The following is a 15,970-nucleotide window of genomic DNA, read 5'->3' as shown; positions in this document are numbered from 1 at the left end:
GTCTCTGTAGTAGCGTGTATGGCCTCCTTGGTCTTGTACACAGGCCGCGCAACGTCGCCTCATTGAGTTCACTAGAGTGTGAAATAATGCCTGAGGCAAGTGGTTCCACTCGAACACCAATCTCTGTTCCAACTGTGCAAGTGTGTGTCTACCTTCAGCAATCCTACGCCCAAGTTCGTCCCACACATGTTCCATGGGGCCATACCCGGGGAAATAGAGGGCCATGGAAGAACGTTAATGTTGTCCTCAGACAGATAATCCATCGTCACCCTTGCTGTGTGCGTTGTTCTAATGAAAATACTGTAATGGAGGATATACAGCAAACACAACAGCAGTTACACGTTACCGGTAACATGAAGCTGGGACCTGTTGTTGTAAATGAACGCTCCCCAGACCATCACACTTCCACCATCCCATCTGTTTCACTGTCTGACACAACAATCAGCGTAACGCTCATTACGCCAAACACGTAAACGGCCGTCAACATGTGAAATATGGTATCGTGACTCGTCTGAAAAACAACTTGACGCCACTGCACACGTTGCAAACGTTGATGTTGTTGGGGCACTGTAATGTCAATGACGGCGTTGACGTGTCAAAATTAGCCCCACATATGGCCGTCGATTGTGGACTCCAGCAGCCCCTAATCGTATCGCTGTACACTGCTCCCCTTGACCCATGAACTAAGGCTGCTGCTACTGTTGCTGCTTGAGTTTGTTACTTAGTTGAGTGACCCTGATGTCACTCCTGACCGTCCGGTACGGGATGATCATCAACAGCCCCGGTTTGCTGATGACGTCGGGCATGTTGTGTAATGGTGAAACGATGACAGCCCAATTGTCTAGCTATAGCGGTTGCAGAGCTACCTCCTTTCAACTTTCCAATGGCCATTCCTCTGATCATCAGTCGTATAGTCTAGGCATTGCATGTTGGGCGTGTACACCTCCTAGCGTCAATATTGAACTCTTTTTTGGCACAAACCTTTATAAGGGATACCTCAGAGTGAAATACATGCCTTCGATCCAGAACTGCTAATGCACGTGCTAACATTACGCACGCATGGTTGTGTTTGTGTGAACGTTTCGTGTGGACGTTAAACTACATGGCATCATCTCATCTGGAATCATTACGTCATTTTAATCTTTTCGAAACTTGCGTTTATTGTGTTGTTCAGTATATATCTTCAGAGGTTCCGCAAAATTTGCCAAAAATAAAAGCAAGTGTCATCTGGAGATGTCAGAGTAACATGTTGGACTTTCACGTTCATGCTGACTTTCTCATTACGCCTAAAATTTGGGGTAACATTTCAACATAAACATGTGCTCTCCATGTGGAAATATTCAGTCGACTGTGAGTTTAGCACAGACACCTTTTGAATATGAAAAAGGTTTAGTCACATTTTTCAAAGAATAAGTATTTATTGTTCAAGAATAACTCACTCGCGTTACGATGGTCTGTAGAGCATCCTGGAGTGGAGCAGGTCTGTGTACAGTTAGGCTCACTTCCTTCCTCGCTGCAATCCTTCACACAGCCACCAGTAGTCTGATCACATGTTCGGTTGGCGCAGTTCTCAGGACAAGGTTCACAGGCTGACCCGAAATGATGAAGTTCACAGCCTTCAGCACAGGAACCTGCTGCATTGCATCTTTGATGACGACATCCAGGATTACACGGAGAGGAACACCTCGGGCCGAACCAGCCATCCACACAGCCATGGAGACACGTGGCGCTGTGTTTGTGACATTCACCTGTACAGCTGTCTGACGTCACAGCAAGAAGACACTTGTGGGCTGACTTGGGGCGGCATGTTTTATTGCAAGTCTCGGCACAGAAATCCCCGTAGAATCCAGGAACACATTCACAGCCAGCCTCACAGGATCGTGCACAGTTCTCACACGTCTTCTCACAGTTGACTCCATAATGTGTCGGGTCACACTCGTCACATACTCCTGTCATCCTGTTGCAGGTTCTGCAGCTACTGGGACACGTCTTGCATCCTGATCCGTACCTGGAATCTCGACATCCGACAAAACAAGCATCACCCAGCTGACAGTACTCCCCGTCACATCCACCTGGACACAGTGTACAGTTGACCACGTGACTGTCACATGGTCTGTTACAACTTGTGCCTTGGTATCCTGATACACATCCATGAGTACACGTGTATGTACCTTTACCTGGTACTAGTTTACACATATTGTATCTGCACGTGCTGCTGCATTCCGACTGGCACTTGAATCCATAAAAACCTTTGTCACAATCCTGCAAACAATCGCCCTTGACGTCACAGTCAGAACAATGCTGTCCCTCCTTACATCCAGCTCCTGTCAAGTAAAAACATGTGGTTTTAATTTGATAATGTGTCTTAAAAAATCATAACTGAGTTCGTATTGTCAAAATACAATACATAATTGCTTTCCCTATTTTCTCACGTTGACAAATGTATTGATGACACCAGGTGTTCGTGTTAAGGATAAAAATTTACTACCAGTAGCACCTGCAGTTCAAACCAAAACTAGCGGTGGGGTGGCCTAGTGGTTAAAGAGCACGTCCGTCACGCCGAAGACCCGGGTTCGATTCCCCACATGGGTACAATGTGTGAAGCCCATGTCTGGAGTCTCCCGCCTTGATATTGCTGGAATATTGCAGAAAACTATACTCACTCACTCACACACACCAAAACTAAGTATTTACATCCTGATGCCACACAGCAGTACGTTAGCGGAATGGCCCACATGGGCAACAAGGGTTTCTCCTTAACTCTGACATTGGTCTTTCCTACCTTGTGTGGGATCAGCCATACAGATCAACACTATGATGACAAACAATGCCATTGTTACCTGAAAACGAAATATACACTCATAAATGTAAAAAAACCCACTCATTATGAAAAATATACGTGTATATACCTATATATGGCCGGTATGTATCGAGCCAGGAGAATTAACAGGCAAAAGCGAGGTCGAAATAAAAACACCTACATTAACTTTATCCCCGGGCCGTCTTGCTGTGTAGTGCACAAACGCCGCTCCACGTCTGTCGCCTGATCGTTGTTTTAATAACTTTATATATTCTGATTCATGTTTACGTTTTAAGTTTCGTCTACCTGCTGTTGGCGACAACCACGGCGTGTGTGGGGCCTGGTAACCTTGTTCAACGCTGCAGGTTGTGTGACAGTCAAGAACTGACATCAACAGACAGTGTGTTAAAAATCACTGAAAATCGTGGCCTCTTTATTTATTCTCAACCTGCCAATAAACAGTAGTATATTAGTGCAGTTCATTCAGTTACATAAAACAGTTGATTCCAGTGACTAGCAGCATGAATATGGAGTCATTATACGAAAAAGAATTGTACATACTCTTCACTAAACGTCTTCAAGTCGGATATCTGTCACGTAACTAAGGAGGCATAACTGAGCACTTTGTACTAAAGTCAGATAAACTTTCCGCGGATCCTGAAATAAGAATTTTCTTCAACTGTATGATCTGTCGTTGATTGACACAGGCACGATGCTCACTATGGCTTTATTGTTAAATCATGTATATAAAATGTTAAGTAAAACTACAGTGCTTTCCATAGGCGCCATTTGCCGTACTTACGCCCTTTTCTGCTTCAGCTCCTAGTTTGCAACCGATATTAACTGTTTAGCAATTCAACCTTTCATTGAGACAAAATGTGGTTCTGATTGAAGCAACTATTTGATAGAATCATACACGAGACAGCAAGTGGAGTTATTTCTTATTTATTGCCATCCTCACAGACGCATGTTTGTCGTATGAGGCGGCGAACAGTAGCGGTGACCAGGCTCCCCGACTTGGTTCTTGCATGTTGCTATTGTTATAACACGGCACACAGCCCGACATTAGCGATATTGTGATACAGCCATTAACGAATTAGTTATAACAGCCATTGCGATATAGCAATATTACTCAGTTGCCATGCGTGAACTTACTGAAAACGGGTTCGTTTACTGATGTAGTGGTACGTATGTGAGATAAACGCACTGATTTATACATTTTACACGTCTTGATCATGCTCGTTGTTTGCTTATATATGTTTGAATTGATATTCGGTGTGTGTGTGTGTGTGTGTGTGTGTGTGTGTGTGTGCGTGTGCGTGTGCAATTGGACCATTTGCACAATTACGTCTTTCACGTTTTAAAAAATGCACGAATGAAGTTTTCGGACAGCTGCGTTGTTATCAGACCAGGTTGCGTTTTCGCAAATGTCCAGGGGTGGTGGGGAGGTGGTGTGTGTGTGTGTGTGTGTGTGTGTGTGTGTGTGTGTGTGTGTGTGTGTGTGTGTGTGTGTGTGTGTGTGTGTGTGTGTGTGTGTGTGTGTGTGTGTGTGTGTGTGTGTGTGTGTGTGTGTGTGTGTGCGCGCGTGCGTTACTGCATGTTTGGCCTGTGCAAATCGGTATTTATGTTTGGGTTCAAAACTGTTCAGTCGCTTTTATTTGTATACGATTTCTTTAAAAGTGATAACTTTCTCCTTAGGATCTGGCACCTTATACACTCACTGACCAGCTTCCCAAACCATATTTGATCATGAATCGTAAATGGTCATTGCTCTTTGTTCAGCTGATCATAATGAGAAAGGTAAAATCCGCGACGGAATGCATTCTTTATGATGGACGTGGCACCTATCTGCATCAGCTACAGGTACATACTCGGCCTTGGACTTGTCTACTTCTGTCCCATCACTCCTTAAAGAATTTTCTTAGTCAGTTCCTGACGATTCACTTCTTTACTTCCTGCTATATTGGCAGTGATCACTTGGACATCGACAACTTCTTTACACCATTGTACAATGCATAGTTGCCAAAAAGCTAGGAAAATCAGGAATACTTCTAAATACCGTCCAATAGCTTCATTAAATTGCCTCTGTAAAACCATGGAACGAATAACCAAAATGATCAACAAGCAGCTTGTCTGGTATCTGGAATCGTATGGTCCGATAATTAAGCCTGGTTTCAGAGATCAGAAGAGCATCATTGATAATCTCATGAGATAAGAGGTATTAGTACGCAATGGTATTAACTAATTCAGAGAATGACCTACTTTTCAGCTGATCCAAATTTCTCATTTGAAAGTGAAAAGAGACACCACAAACAACTATGGTTACACTGAATTCAAATTCCTTGCTTCATACAAAAAGCTATTTACAAATTAATCTTACATTTAAAGTTTAATCAAATCGTATTTCTGTATTTTATGTCGAGGTTTAGACAGCATGTTGTTAACTAAGACGTCACAGCCTGCCCCTGTTTGAAGAGGTCTTACCATAATTCACAATTCATCTGGCTCACTGATTACACCTGTTATGTGTCCATTTGCGTTTAGGAAGTATATATTTTGAACGTAAAATGTGACTGATATAATATTAAGACCGTACCAGACGCAAAGTTTCCTCTTGTCACAGCGTCGACTGAGCACGTTGCACGACGTGTTTGCAATGATTAGAAGGAGCGTAGTCTTGCAATATACAAGTGATTAAATATATCAAATAAGACTGATTAATATCATAGTTCCACCAGTTGGTTTTCGTAGCTTGCCCAGACTATGGTTGGTCACCTTCCGACTTAGTTTAATCGTATGGGTTACGAACGGGAACAATCCGAGTATTGGTCGATTCCCGACAGTCAACCTTTCTGTTATCCTCCGGTGACCACACCACACCAGAAAAATCGTCCGATTCCCTGACAGTCTGGCAGGTGCCTGTTGGGTTACTGGTGGGTTGCCGGAAGATGTGCCAGAGATCCGTTACCAATGGGAGTGTGGACCACAGGTCGCCGATTTGTCCACAATGTGTCAACGGGGTCTTTCCGATGTCAAAAACATACCCGATGCCCACGGATGATCGGCAAAAGTGGATATTTGATCGAGGCATTTACGAGCATTCACTAACACCCATTTCATGTAGTTCTGTTGCTATTTCATGTTCTGTAATTGGTTTCATTTCAATTTCGCTTGGTTCTTCTCAGGGCGATATGACGGTGGCCCTAATCAACCACAATCCACATCTTAAGTACCACAGTGAAAAACGAGAAAAGTACTTCTTTATCAAGTATTAAAAAAGCTTTGAAAGATGGAGAAATCAAATCAGGGTTATAGTTTCTAATTTTTTCAGAGCTTGCGTGGCAATACATATGTGAGGAAAACACAGAAGAAACTGATAAAGTTAGCGTTTTTGTCACGGCTTGGGTCCAACAGTAGCTTAAAATTTTACAACCAAGCATCCGAGAGTCAATGTAAATATTATGCGGTTGCAATTCTTGGACCTCAAACAATAAACAAGGTATTTTGAGAAAGCAGCACATATTTTATTTTAGTAGAGTAAAACAATAAACTGTAAAATAACAGACAACGAATTCGTGAGTAATTACTTTGTAGTGATATATGAACTATATACATTGGAGCATTTGCGAAGTTATTATGATTGGCAATCATGTACAGCTTCAGATAACAGCATAATAACACATTATAACCATTGGTATGAACACACAGTTCCGTAATGAAATTGGTCAGATATAACAAATGTTGTATTTGAGATTAGTCCATGAGGAATGCGAAACAACACATTCATTTGTGGGGCCAAATGGCTAGCGTCTTGCAAAGACACCCATAGTCTCCCTCAAACGTGGACGTCAGATGACTGGTCATCTAGATCCCGGACCTTATGCAGCCCTCTGACAGTGGCCTCTCATGGCCGAACGCTACGAATACACAACCTCTTACATTATTGACAAATGCAACATGTGTTATATTTGGGATAAAAGAGTGCAAAGTTTAGTATTTTGGGGTTGGGTCCCATCAGGGATATATTCGAATGAGGCACCTCATTACCAGCACACAAGGTCAGCAATCAGACCCACTGAGCCACCGTGGCTTCCACAAGCTAGTTGTCCAGTCAACGGTAGTCAAGGCAACGGTAGTACAGACCTCGAACTTTGTGCACACCTCTGGTAAGAGCAGGTTGGCAATTCTCCTATTTACATAGAGAACATGTTCAAATCTAATAAATCAGCGTTCAACTATTATCCGATGCCATTCCTTGTTTCTGTGTTTTGCAGATGAAAAATGTTTGAGACAGGTGCACATAATACTATTCGGAAGGTGTTTCTTCGTGTTTATTTTTAAAACATATTCGGTATACAAATGGTTGAAATGGTTTTGTCACTTTTCTGTACCATCGTGTTAATGGTGTGGACAATGGGATGGCAATAACAAATGACCGATTTAATAAATGTATATACAAATTACACACAGAAATAACCACCATCATATGTTGTACTTCATCGTTGTTCTTATTGGAACCTGCACTAAAGGTACACAATTACTGGACCACCTTCACCCTCGTCGACATCGCAGTAATCATGTGAGGAGATCCTTGGTGCACCTAGCCGTATTTGGACACCATCTCGCTTGGCTTCTGTCATATCTCTGAAATACATCAACTACAGACCATGAACAACAAATCTGAAACATTTACAATACATATTATTAACTGAAGTAAATCATTTGAACATGAACGGCATTCTAGAAAATGGTGAGTAAATGAATTCTACGTATATTTTACGGAAACAATTACACGCAGCTGACCTGCACGTGGCTTTGCTGATGGTCATGATAATGATAGTCAAGCTACTGTGACGAAGTAGATTTACTACTTTGATTTGACGAAGGAAATGTACAAACATTTCACTGCTAAAGACCGTAACCTGTGAAAGTGCCTACAATACATCTGTCATCAGTCGGAACGCCGTATTGTCTGCATATCTCGTATTGTCACTATTAACGCCCTGATAAGCACACTTACCTTTGTATACATGGGCCTTTGTGAAAACAGACACAGCATACGGAACTTGCAACCAAGACGAAAAGGACTGCTGCACACAAAACCCATATCAGGGTGGCTGAACTCGAATGTGGCACCTCCGGCAGAGCTGACGAAAGAAAGCATACACATTAACACTAATCTGGGGACAACGAATCATTTCTCACCTTGCAGGCAATATCACGATTTGATCGTGATTATCAGTACATAGAAGAGACAAACCCCTCTCCATAGCTACATTGTCACACCCAGTTATTGTAATATCACAAATCTTCTCTACAGCAGACTTCATAGAAGTTTATACTAAGCTCCATGTCGTGCTATATTTAGGTGTATCTTTAAGGAAATAACCTTCTGAAAACATCTTCGGCGTCCCCCACCATGCATCCTGTTACCATCTGTTACCACAGGGGCGGTGGGGTAGCCTAGAATGTTAACGCGTTCACCTGTTCACGTAAAGACCCGTGTGTGAGTGTGTGGTCAGTATATGTGTGAAGCCCATTTCCGTGTACCCCGTCCAGATATCACTGGAGAATTGCTAAAATGGCGTAAAACTAAACTCACACACCATTTTTACCACAACAACACAAGGTTGGTGTGGGCGTGACGAGTAACACGACATTCGTCCATAGACACCCTTTTGTCACTCAACACATGATAATAGTAGTTTTATCTTGGTTGCATGTAGTTTATCACTTTATCATGTTAACTATTGATCTGCATCCCTCTAGTCACAAAAATGATTATTATATTCAGCCATGGTGGGTACCCAGAAACATGTAAACAAATGCAGTTCCTCTATTGTAATTGTGTATGTCACAAAATTCTTCACTTTACCAGGATATTTTAGAAGTGAAAATGTCACGCTTAGGATGACATTCCGATATATGGCGTCATGGCATCCTGGTGACCGTTGTTGATATTCATGTTTCGTGTATTCCTCTAAGATTGTAAGTAAAGTGTTACACAATTTCAATATCCGTCTTTGTTTTAAGCAGACTAAACTATGCATCATATACCTGGTTATTACACATACAAGAACTTGTTTTCGTACTTTCACAGCCAAAATGTGTGTGGAGCCTGATGAATTCTCATGTGTATACTAATGATGAAGCAATGTTTCGGTGTAGATTTGTATATCCCTGGCCGCATCTACGGTACAGGGCATACCATTGGGATGATGTTGTGTTGACTGACGAGTCGAGATTTCACCTGAACAGCTCAGATGGCAGGACAAGAGTGTACAGACAGCGAGGTTAACGGTGTGCTGACGTATGCGTTGTTCAACATCGACTGTTTGGTGGCAACAACGTTATTGTATGGGGAGATATCACACCTCATGGCCGGACACAATTTTGTGATTGTAGGTGGCAATCAGACAGGTCTGAGATACAGGAATCAGATCATTGGGCCTCATGTGCAGCCGTTCATTTCAGGACAGAGACGTAACTTCAGCAAGACAATGCCCGTACACATGTTGTTCGTGTTGTGACAGATTGTGTCCGGAGACAGCAGAAAATTCCGGTACTCACCCGGATAACTGTTTCTCCGGACCTGTCCCCTATCGAGCATGCTTGGGATGAAATGGAGCGACGTTTACGTCAAGCCCAGAATCAGCCTTTGACGTCAGCTGAATTGTGACAGCATTGATTCAGACATGGAACAACATTCCCCAATCTTCAATCGCTTAGTGTTGCCTATGCATCGTCGTTGTCAAGCCTGCATCAAAGCCAATGGTGGACAAACATGATACTGAATTTGTAAACTGACTTTTGACACCACATCTTTTCAAGGTCGTGTCACGATGCCTGGTGTCAAATCATACAGATTTCCAAATTATCTCGTGAACATGTTACTTTCTTTTTTGCATTAGACGATGGCATAACATCAAATAATGTACAGCTACTTAATGCAAGTAGTATATATTAACACATATACCGAACAACAACAGAATCGCAAGTCTGTTTTTGTGTGAAATGGTTCAATAGAAGACAAACAAAATTATGTCTGATCACTTATTATATAGCAAATACTGTTAATTTAACAGCTGAAAGGTGCTGTTGACATTGCATTGCAATATTTAAATTGATCACAGTCTGTCAAGTGGAGATACCCCTGAACGCGAAAAGTGACAATCTCTTTAATAGCGTGTATGGCCCCCTTGAACTTACACACAGGCCGTCCAACGTCGCCTCATCGAGTTCTCCAGAGTCTGAAAGTATGCCTGAGGCAAGTGGTTCCTCTCAGACACCAATCTCTGTTCCAACTGTACAAGTGTGAGTGGCTGTCTACCTGCAGCAAGCCTGCGTCCAATTTCGTCGCAGAAATGTTCAATGTGAGCCATATCCGGGGAAAGAGACGGCCATGGAAAAACGTTAATGTTGTCCTGAGACAGATAATCCATCGACACCCTTGCTGTGCGAGGACGTGCGTTGTCCTGTTGAAAGACCTGTAATTGAGGATGAACAGCAAACATGGGAACATCATGAGGCTGAAGGACATGATCCCTGTACACAACAACAGTTACACGTTGCCGGTAGACATGACGCTGGGACCTGTGGTTGTAACTGAACGCTCCCCAGACCATCACACTGCCATCACCCTTATCTGTTCTGACACAACAATCAGCGTAACGCTCATTACGCCAAGCACGTAAACGGCCGTCAGCATGTGAAAGATGGTATCGAGGCTCGTCTGAAAAGACAACTTGACGCCACTGCTCACGTCGACAAGCGTCGCTGACGGTGTTGACGTGTAAAAATTCGCCCCACGTATGGCCGTCGGCAGTGGATTCCAGCAGCCCGAAGACGACGCCTAATTATTTCGCTGGACACTGCTCCCCCTTGACCCATGAACTAAGGCTGCTGCTACTGTTGCTGCTTGAGTTCGGTTCCTTAGTTGAGTGATGCGGATGAACCGATCTTGCGGATGAGTTGTCACTCCTGGCCGTCCGGTACGGGGACGATCAGCGACAGCCCCGGTATGCTGATGACGTCGAGTATGTCATGTAATATTGGTAAGATGATAGCCCAATTGTCTCGGTACAGCGGTTGCAGAGCTACCTCCTTGCAACTTTCCAATGGTCGTTCCTCTCTGCTCAGTCGTTCGTTTAGGCATCGTTTGTGTGGCGTGTACACCTCCTAGCGTCGATATTGAACTCTTTATAAAGGATACCTCAGAGTGAAGTACATGCCTTCGATCCAGAACCGCTAATGCACGTGCTAAAATTATGCACTGTGGTTATGTTTGTGGGAATGTTTCGTATGGACGTCAAACTGCATAACATCATCTCATCTGGAATCATTATGTCACTTTACCATGGATGTCCCATACGTTCATAAGATTTAATCTTTTCGAAACCTACATTTCTTTTGTTGTTCAGTATATGTCTTCAGAGGTTCCGAAAAAATTGTCAAAAATAATGTCATCTGTAGATTTCCGAGTAACATGTTGGTTTTTCACGTTGATGCTGACTTCCTCATTTCGCCTAAAATTTGGGTAACATTTCAACGTAAACACGTGCTCTCCATGTGGAAATATTCAGTCAACTGTGAGTTTAGCACAGACACCTTATGGATATGAAAAAGGTTTAGTCACGTGTTTCAAAGAATAGTATTTATGAGTCAAGAATAACTCACATGCGTTACGTTCCAGCATACTCACTGATTTTACGAAAGCCTGGAGAGCATCCTGTAATGGAGCAGGTCTGTGTACAGTTAGGCTCACTTCCTTCCTCGGTGCACTCCGTCACACAGGCACCAATGTTCTGATCACATGTTCGGTTGGCGCAGTTCTCAGGACAAGGTTCACAGGCTGACCCCGAAATGATGAAGTTCACAGCTTTCAGCACAAGAACCTGCTTCATTACATCTTTGATGGCGGCATCCAGGATTACACGGAGAAGAACACCTCGGGCCAAACCAGCCATTCACACAGCCATGGAGACACGTGGCGCTGTGTTTGTGACATTCACCTGTACAGCTGTCTGACGTCACTGCAGGAAGACACTTGTGGGCTGACTTGGGGCGGCATGTCTTACTGCAAGTCTCGGCACAGATATCCCCGTAGAAGCCAGGAACACACTCACAGCCAGCCTCACAGGATCCTGCACAGTTCTCAAACGTCTTTTCACAGTTGACTCCATAATGTGTTTGGTCACACTCGTCACATACTCCTGTCATCCTGTTGCAGGTTCTGCAGCTACTGAGGCACGTCTTGCATCCTGATCCGTACCTGGAATCTCGACATCCGGCAAAACAAGCATCACCCAGCTGACAGTACTCCCCGTCACACCCACCTGGAAACACCGTACAGTTGACCACGTGACTGTCACATGGTCTGTTACAACTTGTACCTTGGTATCCTGGTACACAGCCATGAGTACACGTGTATGTACATCTGCACGTGCTGCTGCATTGCGACTGACGTTTGAGTCCATAAAAGCCTTTCTCACAATCCTGCAAGCAATCTCCCTTCTCATCGCTGTCAGAGCAATGCTGTCCCTCCTTACACCCAGCTCCTGTCAAGTAAAAACTTGTGGTTTTAATTTGACAATATGTCCTGATAATGGGTGATAACACCAGGGGTTCACGTAAAGGGTAAACACTTGCTACCAGTCGCACACCAAAACGTAGTATTTACATCCCGATGACACACAGTAGTACAGCTGCCAACCAGATAATCAAACGATAGGCCAGAAAATATTTTGTAAATCATAATTGTCCAATATTTTCTGATGGGCGATTTAACATAGGCGGATCCAGAGGGGAAGTGCAGTGGTGCGCACTGGAAGGTATATCAGATGTACAAGCAACATACACATCGAGATGACAAGACTTTATGGATGATCAACTTCTTTATTTTGACAATGGCAACGTTTCGGTATATATTCAAATACCGTTTCCAAGCATGTTGTAAGAATCTATTCCGAAACGCCGCCATTGTCAAAGCTGATCATCCATAATTTATTTGTTCTTCTTTGGTTTGTTCCAGGATAGTGGACAGTAGGTGCATTCACATAGGCATGAGCAGTTGAACAGGCAAATTTTAAGAGATGGACAATGAGGAAGTAACTCTATGGCTGTAACCAGGCACGCAACTATACAAAATCGGATGTAATATCTCTGGCCAAACTTGAGCAAGTTTCTTTGAAAGGCAAAGTCCCAGACACAATGTTTGCAAAGGGAAGTAGCTGTGGCAGTATGCCAGTACTATATAAAATCAGATGTAATTTATCTGATTGGAGTTGTACAAGCTTGTTTGAAAAACAACGTTTAAGAAAAGCACAGTGTTTGCCAAATAAAGTAGACTGTATGGCTATATGCCGATAACATACATACTCAGATAAAATTATTCTGAGTGTTTGAGCTACATACGGGAATGGCACAATGTTTGCGAAAGAAAGTAAACTTCATGGCACATTTCATCTGATTGTTTGAAATACAGAGTTCAAGAAAGTCACAGTGTTTGCAAAAGAAATAATAGGCCAATAGTATACAAAATCAGATGAAATTTGTCTGATTAGAGTTTTGGGGCACTGTTTTCTAAAAGAGAAGTCACTCCACGGGTATAAGTTAATACACGACGAAAAAATAATATTTGTCTGATTAGAGACTGATTTGTCTGAAAAGTGGCAAAGATTATTTGCAAGGAGAGTCAATCCATGGCTTTAAGCTAATGGAGTACCAAATCAGGTGTAATTTATCTGACTAGAGTTGTATAAGCATATTTGGGTTACAAAGGTTCAAGAGTGGCACAATATTTGCAAAGGGAGGTAACTCTGTGACTGTAAGCCATCAGTATTCACCAACAGATGTAATTTATCTGATTAAAGTTGTACAAGTTTGAAATCCAAAGGTTCAAGGCTGGCACAATATTTGCAAAGGGAAGAAAGTCTATAGCTACAATCGCAGTAATATGCAGGAATCATATATGTATAATATCTGATTAAGGTTGTACAGATGTGTTTGAACTACAAAGTTCAAGAATTGTACATTGTTTGCATAGGGAAGTGACTGTGGCTGAAAGCCAATAATATACAAAATCCATATTTAAATTTTAATTATTTTTTAGAGTGGAGACCATTTTTTTCACAGGCATTGTATTTGTTGTTCCCACAAGCAGTAAACCTTTCACAGGCATAAACTTGTCGGAAGTTGTTTATAACCTTATCAAGTGATAGGGTGTTGCAGTTTAGACTGCTTAGAAAAATATGCCTTTTGCACAGTAGAATTAAATGATTCAGCAAGTTACATTGCGTCAAATTTACAGTTATACCGATTTCAAGAATCTATACGAAAACGTCGCCATATTGTCAAAATAGATCATCCAAAAGTTATTCATCCATAAAGTTTTGTCATCTCTATACCACCAACTATACAAATCAATACAAATCATACTCAAACAAAACATACACATCATGCAGGTCACATGGGCGTTAACAAGTGAAAATATTGTCCAGGTTGTTTCAGAGATGACGAAAGTTACTGCCTGACATCAGGACGGACAGACAGTGTGGGCAAAACACACTCGTAAAAGCAGGACTTTGGATAATCACAGCCTCATTTGTTTACAGAAAGGTTTGACCGGAAACGGGAAACATCCAACAACGTTATACTTTGTATGAGACAGCATCATAATACTTATATTATGATTGTTGTTGTCCAAATACAATACATAATTGCTTTCCCTCTTTTCTCAAGCTGACAATGTAATAGGGAGAACAAATGTTCGCATGTGTTTGATAATTTTCTTTCCTACCTTGCGTGGGATCAGTCGTACAGAGCAGCAGCATGAAGAAACAGCTCCATAGTTACCTGAAAACAACAATTTTACACACTTATAAATGAAATGCATACTCAGTATGACAAGTATTGAACTACTATTGTGCGAGCAATAACGTTTTACGCCGCTTTAAGCAATCTTCCAGCAATAAAACCACAGGAGACACTATAAATGGGCTTCATACATTCACATGTGGAGAATTCGTATTTTAATGATCATAAACGTAATTAAACGGGCAAAAAACAGCTGATTAGATACACCTACTTTAAGTTTACGCCTGGTCCGTCTTGCTGTGCAGTTCACGTCCGCCGCTCGCCTGATGGTTGTTTTAATAACTTTATACTCTGATTCATGTGAACGGTTTCAGTTTCGTCTTCCTGCTGTTGGCGACTGGTCACCTCATTGTCACCTCCAACCTTGTTCCACACCTCCAACCTTGTTCCACACCTCCAACATTGTTCCACGCCTCCAACCTTGTTCCACACCTCCAACCTTGTTCCACGCCTCCAACCTTGTTCCACAACTCCAACCTTGTTCCACGCCTCCACCCTTGTTCCACACCTCCACCCTTGTTCCACACCTCCAACCTTGTTCCACACCTCCAACCTTGTTCCACGCCTCCAACCTTGTTCCACGCCTCCAACCTTGTTCCACCCCTCCAACTTTGTTCAACGCCTCCACCCTTGTTCCACACCTCCAACCTTGTTCCACACCTCCAACCTTGTTCCACACCTCCAACCTTGTTCCACGCCTCCACCCTTGTTCCACGTCTCCAACCTTGTTCCACCCCTCCAACCTTGTTCCACACCTCCAACCTTGTTCCACACCTCCAACCTTGTTCCACACCTCCAACCTTGTTCCACACCTCCAACCTTGTTCCACACCCCCAACCTTGTTCCACGCCACGTGACTGTGTTCTACCGTAACACGGATACACACGGTAAATGCATCAGCAAGGCCTGTCTCTGCATGTGTAAAAACATGGGGAATCCGTTATGGAGCGGAGGTTGTAAGTGTTTATACTGATATTAAATAAACGTCACTAAAAGGCACCAATAGACCATTCTAAAAGACCCTATTTCTAGTGTGTTACTTATACAATTGAGATATATAGGGGGGTATTTCACATGCCACCTGACAGCCACCTCCATTGCAGTTCACAACGTTTGGGGTACAAAATAAGCACATTGTATTGTATTTTTTTTTATTTGAAAAAAGTTACAACATTCATGGTCTCAGTAAATCTTTCATAAAGTTTTATGATGGACGTGTGGTAGATATTTCAGATTTGTCTACACATCGGTGGCAAAAATGATGTTCGATGCAATTCCTTATTGTCACTTGTACCA

This window comes from Haliotis rubra, unplaced genomic scaffold (genome assembly GCF_003918875.1).
Source record: "Haliotis rubra isolate DU_JTF1 unplaced genomic scaffold, ASM391887v1 Scf889, whole genome shotgun sequence".
Taxonomy (NCBI): domain Eukaryota; kingdom Metazoa; phylum Mollusca; class Gastropoda; order Lepetellida; family Haliotidae; genus Haliotis; species Haliotis rubra.
This window is presented reverse-complemented; position numbering follows the sequence as displayed.